Source organism: Microcebus murinus, chromosome 18, assembly GCF_040939455.1.
Source record: "Microcebus murinus isolate Inina chromosome 18, M.murinus_Inina_mat1.0, whole genome shotgun sequence".
Taxonomy (NCBI): domain Eukaryota; kingdom Metazoa; phylum Chordata; class Mammalia; order Primates; family Cheirogaleidae; genus Microcebus; species Microcebus murinus.
The window spans coordinates 12,433,319-12,442,413 of record NC_134121.1 but is presented as its reverse complement, the minus strand read 5'-3'; the positions used below and the strand labels follow the sequence as shown (position 1 = coordinate 12,442,413).

The 9,095-nt window shown below is 48.8% G+C and overlaps 1 pseudogene; it reads right to left on the bottom strand.

Moving 5' to 3' along the window:
- Nucleotides 1-7,684: 7,684 nt before the first annotated feature.
- On the bottom strand, nt 7,685-8,601 carry LOC142861855 (small ribosomal subunit protein uS5 pseudogene; annotated as a pseudogene).
- Between the last annotated feature and the right edge of the window lie 494 nt (nt 8,602-9,095).

The window sequence follows — 9,095 nt, the reverse complement described above, 5'->3', positions numbered from 1 at the left end:
CAGGGTAGGTTGGTATAAGGAGGTGCTGAGCGGAGGAGGGGACACAGTTGGGGAGGAGGGTAGGCCCCTGGAGGGACCGTGAGGTCGAGGTGGGTGAAGGTTGTTATTAGGGCCTAATGCGACCGTAGGACCTCTGGGGAGGCTTTTAATTAACTTGATTTTAAATGTGAGACCAATATCTCTCCCAGATATGTAAAGTCTGAGCCCCCATTCAAATCCCCTGGACTGGTCCCAAGAAGCCTTTTTTCCAGCTTCGGTGAATGAAATTAACAGGGGGTTGCACCATTGGTTGCTACACTCTTTCTCAAAGGGGACCGGACCGCTGTTGAGGTGGTATGGGGAAGGGGATTTTCTTTTGACTGTTATATAGTCCCAGGAGGAGGAGGGGCTCCATTAGGTATCGCCCGTAGTCTCACAGCCCCAGGAGGCACAAAAGAAGTCAGGGGCATAGCCACATGCTTCAGCAAGAGAACGGTCTCGATGAGCCCCAGGAAAACATATATAGGGGCCATGGTTAGAAAGGTTCTTCGAACCCCAGAGCTACAGCCTGGCCGAGAACTGGTGTCTCGTTCTCCTGTGTTAATGGGTTTTACCTGTGGTGCAAAATGTGAGGGCATGCCCCAATAGTCATGGGCTCCAAGGGCCAACACGCATAGGTCGACTTCTAGTGGATCCCATGGTGTAGTGGCGGAGAGGTGCGAGGAGGAATTGGCAACGTCCCTGCCTCATTAATTATTTGCCATGTATAGTTGTAGACCTGGTGGATGTTGGCTGCGGCGGTGTTCTTGACTGTGGCCAGAACTAGGCACAGGAGGGTCAGCGTCTTCTCTCGGGGAGTCATTGTATTTCTGGAAGAGAAAAGAATTAAGAATTCTTCTCAGGGGATTCCCTGGGTGGGTTATATAACTTAATCGTTCTCTCTGGTAGCCATCTGGCGTTTCCTGCCTGGGTATCGTATGCAGGCATGTCCTTTTCCCCATATGAGGACAGGGTCAGGCCCCAGCCATTTGCCTGTAAGCGGCTCTTTCCATAAGGCCTGTGCATAAGTATCGGTGGTGGATGGGTGCCAAAGGCGGTCGGCAGCCGTTTTACCGGCAGTGTCAAAGGTGAGAAAGTTTAAAATGAACAGGGCATGATTAAGCAGGGTTTTGGAATTACCTGTCAAAGGGTACAAAATTCCTCCTCCCGATTGTAATTTGGAGAGCGTATTTTTTAACGTCTGATGAGCTCTCTCTACAATACCTTGGCCCTGAGGGTTGTATGAAATGCCTGTAACATGCTTAATGCCTAACTGAGCACAAAAACTTTTGAAATTGGAGCTGACATATCCCGGGCCATTGTCAGTCTTAATAACTTTAGGCTGAGGGAGGGAGGTGAGACAGGCTATAACATGGCTGATAACGTGGCGGGTGGCCTCGCCTGTTTGTAGGGAAGCAAAGATAAATCCACTGCAAGTATCTATAGAGACATGTACATATTTAAGCTTTCCAAAAGGGGGGTAATGAGTGACATCCATCTGCCAGAGCTCCCCAGGGATCAGGCCGCGAGGGTTGACTCCTAGGTGTGGCTCAGGGAGAAGGGTAAAACAAGCCCTGCATTGGCGGACGATTTCTCTGGCCTGTTCTCTAGTAATGGAGAATTTAAGTCTGAGGGTATGGGCATTGAGATGGTGTAAATTATGAGCTTGGCATGCAGCGCAAACAGGATCAACAGTGATAGTGTGGACTTCGCCTGCAATGCGGGTTGCCTGATCAACAAGATTATTTCCAGCGACTAGAGGCCTAGGAAGGCCAGTGTGGGCGCGAATATGGCCTATAAAAAAGGGCGCAGAATGGGAGTGAATGAGTCCTTGTAGTTGCTGGAACATTTGAGTGGTATTGTTGGAGGGCCGAATATGAGGCACAGTTTCCAAAGTGGCGACAGCATGAGCAACATAAGAACTATCAGTATACAAGTTAAATGGTGACTGATCTACATATTTGAAGACTGCGACTAAGGCTGCTAACTCAACGAGTTGAGCAGAGGAGAATCTGGTGGGAAAACTGCGGACCTGGCCATTAATGCTATAGGCCGCAGTGCCTGAGGAGGATCCGTCGGTAAAGACTAAGACAGCTCCTGGAATGGGGGAGACTCTTGTTTTTTTTGGAAATATTACAGGTGTCCGATAGAGGAACTGAATTAGCTTATCAGGGGGGTAATGATTATCTAGTTTGCCCTGGAAAGATGTACAGTTAACCGCCCAGTCATCATCATTTTGTATTAGCCACCGAATTTGAGAAACATTATAAGGGAGTATTATGATATCTGGATCCTTTCCAAAGAGCTTAAGGGAGTTTTCTCGCCCCAAGCGAATAATCTTAGCTACTAAGTAAGGGTAGGTGGGAAGGACTTTAGGGGAGGAAGCCGATAGGTGAACCCAAAAAAGAGGCTTGCCCTGCCAAAAGAGTCCCATGGGCGAAAAGGGGGTGGGGAGGACAAGTCTTTGGAAAGCTGGGCAAACTCTTTTTGAAGTTGTAAGACATCCTTTAATTGCGTAACCCTTTGACTTAAGTCTTTTTTGGCATGCAAAAGCAAGGGCATTGTAAGGGGAGGCATTAACGAAGGTGCGTAAATCTGGGGGTAAATCTGGGGCGTGTAAGGAGGAGACCATTCAGGATTGTGATACTGGGCCGCTTCCTCTCTGATGGTTGCCTCTTCGGCGGGGTCGAGGGACTCTTGGAGGGGTTGTTTTTTGAACACCGGGTAATTAAATGCATGAGGGGCTGTACCCTCAGGTAAGGGAGGATAGAGGGTCTTGGTGTCTGGCCTACTAATCGGGGGCTCGTCTTTAGATGTCTGGAGCTCAGCTGAGGGGTCCTGAGGGGGCATATTAATACAAACCAAGGGGCAAGGGGAAGGGCATGTTGTTCCCTCAGGATTATTAGGGGAAGTTGACCCTTCGGCCGCCTCTAAAGACGTTCTCGAAGCGGACCGAGATACGGGTCGGAGGCAGAATTCTGCTACTGAGAGCAGCTGCTTTTTATTGGGGTCTGAATCTGCTCCCTCAACAATATCTCTGATTAGTCCCCAGTATGAGAAAACGGATACAGGGACGGCATCTGGGCCCTGATTTAGAAGTAAATCGTTTAAATCTCTACCTACTTTTTGCCATTTGTGTGGGTGAATCTCAGGTCCACCAATAATAAACCAAGGGCAAGCACGATCAATGAACACAAAAAACTTTACTAAGTCTTTTTTCTTAACTCTAATTCCTCTCTCTCTGAGTGAGGCCTTAAGATCCTTGATAAAAACGGCCTCTTCAGACAATGAATGGCCCATCTCGATGGGGTGACAATGTAAAAATTTACTCACCAGACCTCGACTCTGTGAGTGGCAGAACCAAGGTCTCTGTCGGGTTTCCTTCGGCTGAAGAGCACTCCACGGCGTCACTGGACAAAGGTCCGTACCTCGGGCCCCACGTTGGGCGCCACTTGTCCCGGCCCGCGGGACCTTCTGTTACTCGCAGGGGGCGAGGGGGACCGTGCCTGAAAGAGATGGGCGAGAGAAAGGAACGAGACCAAGCAAAGGGTTGTCAAGGTCTACTTTACTTGGATTTTTAGTAGGTTTTATATACAGAAACAAGGAAGTAGAAACAGAAAAATAGAGTGGGGGGATGATGAGGCTTGGGTGTGGGCTAATCAGCCCCAATCAGCATCCCAATGGCACAGGAAGCTGTTTGTGATGGATCACTCAACCCCAACCTGGCAGGGGGTCGGGAACAATTGCAGGTAGCATGCCCTGGAGCAAGCATGTCATGGAATGCATTCTTCTTGGAACTATAGCTGGGGGGCTGGGTGCTATTTTCGTCTTAGGCTATTTTCCTGAGCGAGGCCGGTGTGTAGGACAAGTCAGGACAAGTCAGGACAAGTCAGGGCAAGTCGTTGGAATGTGGAGGGTCTTAGTCTCCAACAAGCACCAAAGGCCTCCCTGATACTGAATCCAGAGATACACCTGAGCCCTCATCTCAGCCCTTTGCAGCCTCTGGGGTTATTTCCCACTCTGATTTGGAAACTCTCTTTCCTTGGCCTCCTACCATTCTGGCTTCTGGTTTCCTTCACTAGTTATTTTAGGAACATTTATTTATAAATGTGCTGTATAGAGCTGGCTCATTCATTATTTTACCAACCTTGGTATCACAAATAGAGTTTATATAGAAATTACATAATTAATCATTGAATTCATTCCTTCTTCTTCCCTCCCTTCCTTTCTTTCTTCCTTCCTTCCTTCCCTCCCTCCCTCTCTCCCTCTCTCTTTCCTTTCCTCCCCTCCCCTCTCCTTCCCTTCATAATAAGATGCTTCAGGAACACACTGGACTTCCTCAGCACCAGCCCTGGGATCAGAAGCCATTTCTTCAAGGAATTCTGTTCCCTTTCATGGAGAAGTGTGCTTAGCCACCAAGATCTGAGCACTGGGTAAACTCAGTACTACTGGAAATGTGACTGATTCTAGGCCTTTGAGCAGAGATAGGATATGTAAATATTATATAATAAATTCATAATGACACCTCTAAGTCTGGTCCAACACCACAAAGCTCTGCCTCCCCCTCCCCCATTCTGCGTGTGCATCCCCACTTCGTGCTATTCTTTTTTTTGAGACAGTCTCACTTTGTTGCCCAGGCTAGAGTGAGTGCCATGGCGTCAGCCTAGCTCACAGCAACCTCAAACTCCTGGGCTCAAGCCATCCTCCTGCCTCAGGCTCTGGAGTAGCTGGGACTGCAGGCATGCACCACCATGCCCGGCTAATTTTTTCTATATATATTAATTGGCCAATTAATTTCTTTCTATTTATGGTAGAGATGGGGCCTCACTCTTGCTCAGGCTGGTTTTGAACTCCTGACCTCGAGCAATCCGCCCGCCTCGGCCTCCCAGAGTGCTAGGATTACAGGCGTGAGCCACCTCGACCGGCCCGTGCTATTCTTGATCCCAGCACTGTATTCGTTTCCATCATTGCAATTTATATTTATTATTTTCCTCCCTCACTACATCATGAAGTTCCATGAGCACAGGGGCTAGGTCTGTCTTGGGACCATGTCTCTCCAGTGCCTTGCACGGTGCCTGGCCTACAGCAGGCACTTTATACATTTGTTGAAGGAATTCCCAGGAGATTCTACCTGGACCGTCTCTCCCAGGTTAGTGCCTCCCTCCATGCTCCACAGCTGCCTGTCTTCACCATGAACACATCACTGTCCTGTGTTATCTACTCATCTGACTCTCCTGTTGTCAGCTTCATGGGTGCGGGGACTGTGACTTATTCTTCTGTGTTCCCTGGAACCTGGCTAATGCCTTACAATAAATATAAGTTGCATAAAAGAACGAGTAACTTTGTTCAAATGCTGCAGCCTGGAAATGAAGGCACCAGAATTCAAACCTGGATCTCCGAAGTGACCTCCTGTCTCCCCACATGGTCCATTCCCTACTGGAGGACGAGAAAGAGGACCCACCTTAAAGATGGGGTATGGCTTGGTGAGAGAGCAGGGTGGGCACTGCAGAGTTGGGTGGGCAACTGTTAGCCTGACCTTCACCTGCTTTTGTGCCTTTGCTGGCTAGTTCACAGTTTTCTGGGTCACAAGTTTTCTAGTTTATCCCTAGCTCTCCATCTATTTCTCTTCTGCCTCAAGGTCAGACCCAGCCCAGAGCAGGTACTAAGCATCAGGAGGGGCCAGGGTCCCAGGGCTGTGTGCATTTAACACCTTCTGCTGGGCCTGGCTGCTGGGCCCATAGCTCACACTGGCTGTGTTGGTGACATGGTGCTTGGCCTGATGACTAATGTGATCGATCTGGTTTGGCCCCTGGCCGTTGGCATCTCCTTCAGCCTTAGTCCTGAGCTGCAGCTCAACTCAGTTCTGGCTTGGCTGTGATGGGTCAGACTACCTGGCCTCCCTCCAGGCAGGTCGGAAGGTGATAGAAGCAAACACAAGTCCTGATACCTCAATGCAGCTGCCTCAGACCCTCTGGGGAAGTCAAATTCGAATGCCCAAATCAATAAAAAACAAAAACAACGTGTCTGCCAACAGCCGTTAACCCTTTGACCAGTGGTGGCTTGGGAAATGGGAAACCTAGATTTTGTCTCCACTGGCTTATGGCCTTTGGCAAGACCTTGAGTGGGCCACCCTCCTTGGGTCTCAAATGGAAAATGGGCTAAAAAGAAATCAGGTCTTGAGGGGTCAGGTATTCTGCTGGAGTGGACTGTTAGGGTCATATCCCTGTACACTTCAAGTCTCTGTATTTCTTCACTGTTAGAGGCAAGGACCCTCAAAGACCCTCAACTCCCCTATGACTCGTCCTACGCACAGACTTCGCCCTAAAAAATTCCAGCTATAGCTCCGAAATGAATGCAGTCCATGACATGCTAACCACGGGATGCTCCAGAGAGTGCTGACTGCAATTGTTCCCGACCACCTGCCAGGTTAGAGATGAGTAACCAGTCAAAAACAGGATACTGATAAGACGCTGATTGGGGCTGATTAACCCAGACCCAAGCCTCATTGTCGCCACTCTATTTTTTTGTTTCTACTTCCTTGTTTCTGTATGCTTATAAAACCTACTAAGAATCTAAGTAAAGCAGACCTTGACAACCATTTGCTTGGTCTCGTTTCTTTCTCTCGCTCATCTCTTTCAGGCAAGGTCCCCCTTGACCCCGCGAGTAACAAAAGGTCCCGCGGGTCGGGACACTTCACTGTAGAATGTTTGTGATACAAAAATACTGGACAAATCCTAATGTCTACATGCAGCCATTGAAGGAAGAAGCTCTAATATGTATTAAGTGAAAAAAACAAAGATGGAAAACACATACTTGCACATACATGCTCACAGAAACGGGTACCACTGGCTCCCTCTGCAGAAGGGGAATTGGGTATCAGTGAAAGAATTCTCACCATACACTCTTGTGCCCACGTGTATGTCTCATATATTGTAAGTAATTAAATGATTCACAACGTGGCACTCACTCTAGCCTGGGCGACAAAGCGAGACTCTGTCTCAAAAAAAAAAAAAAAAAAAAAACATAATACAAATTGAATGGGATCTTTGGGTCTTCCATTTAGGGTTACTCCCTAAATAGTTGCAGAGACTTTATCATTGATGAATAAGACATTCTTTTATTTCCTTTGGTTTTTTTTTAATCCCTATTCCCATTTTACAGATGATGTCTTTTATTTCTTGTGTGGAGTATTTTTTTTTTTTTTTTTTGAGACAGAGTCTCACTTTGTTGCCCAGGCTAGAGTGAGTGCCGTGGCGTCAGCCTGGCTCACAGCAACCTCAATCTCTGGGGGTCAGTGATTCTTCTGCCTCAGCCTCCAGAGTACCTGGGATTACAGGCATGCGCCACCATGCCCGGCTAATTTTTTTTTTTTGTATATATATTTTTAGTTGGTCAATTAATTTCTTTCTATTTTTGGTAGAGACAGGGTCTCTCTCAGGCTGGTTTCGAACTCCTGACCTTGAGCAATCCGCCTGCCTCGGCCTCCTAAAGTGCTAGGATTACAGGCGTGAGCCACCGCGCCCGGCCTTTGTGTGGAGTATTTTGCACTGAGTCCGAAAAGCTGCCTATGGTCACCTTTATGGTAACAGAAAGCATTTCCATTTCAATTCAGCTCAAGTCACCAATCTACTGTCAATATATTTTTTTTTAACAGACTTAATTTCACTTTATTTTTCTCATATAAAAATGCTATGTGGTAGCCACAGCTGGAGCCTGGGTCCTCTGCACAGAGACTCTGGTGTGGGTCTTGACAAGATGGTCGGTGAATTCCTGGTAGGGAGACTTGGTGAATACTGTCTCTTTCCAAAGGTCAGGAGTCAGATAGCTGTAGGTCTTGGAGATGGCATTGAAGGTGGCCTTTGCGAAGTTGCCCAGGGTGGCAGTGCAACCCCTGGCTGAAGTGTAGCAGTCATCAATACCAGCCATCAGCAGCAGCTTCTTGGGCACAGGGCCGAGACAATGCCAGTTCCTCTAGGGGCAGGGATGAGACGCACCAGCACAGAGCCACAGCGGCCTGTCACCTTGCAAGGAACAGTGTGGGGCTTGCCGATCTTGTTCCCCCAGTAGCCTCTCAGCACGGGGACTATGGAGAGCGTGGCCAGGATGATGGCCCCTCGGATGGCAGTGGCTACCTCCTTGGAGCACTTGACACCTAGACCAACGTGGCCATTGTAGTCCCCGATGGCAACAAACGACTTGAACCTGGTCCGCTGGCCAGCGCGGGTCTGCTTTTACACTGGCATGATCTTCAAAACCTCATCTTTGAGAGACGCTCCCAGGAAAAAATCAATGATCTCAGACTCCTTGATAGGCAAGGAGAACAGATAGATCTCCTCCAGGGATTTGATCTTCATGTCCTTAACCAGGCGGCCCAGCTTGGTCACGGGCATCCACTCCTTGTCCTCGGCCTTGCCTCCGCAAGCTCGGCGACCTTGGCCCCCGCCCCAACCACGGCCACGAATGCCGCTGCCGAAGCCTCCACGGAAGCCGCCGCGGCCTCCCATTCCAGGGCCCCCGGGGCCTCCGGGCCCTCCCGCTGCACCGGCGTCATCCGCCATTTGGTGTTTTCCCGGAGAAGAAGCCACTGTCAATTTTAATGTTAATTTTTTGTATTAGAAATATGCTATCAGGGCCAGGCGTGGTGGCTCACAGCTTGTAATCCTAGCTCTCTGGGAGGCCGAGGCAGGCAGATTGCTCGAGGTCAGGAGTTCAAAACCAGCCTGAGCAAGAGTGAGACCCCATCTCTACTATAAATAGAAAGAAATTAATTGGCCAACTAGTGTGTGTATATATATATATATAAAATTAGCTGGGCATGGTGGCACATGCCTGTAGTCCCAGCTACTTGGGAGGCTGAGGCAGAAGGATTGCTTGAGCCCAGGAGTTTGAGGTTGCTGTGAGCTAGGCTGACGCCACAGCACTCACTCTAGCCTGGGCAACAAAGTGAAACTATGTCTCAAAAAAAAAAAGAAAGAAATATGCTATCAGGCTGGGCATAGTTTGCTCATACATAGTTCAAGCCTAGAGCTTTGGGAGGCAGAGGCAAGGAGGATTGAGACCAGCCTGGGCCAGGCGCG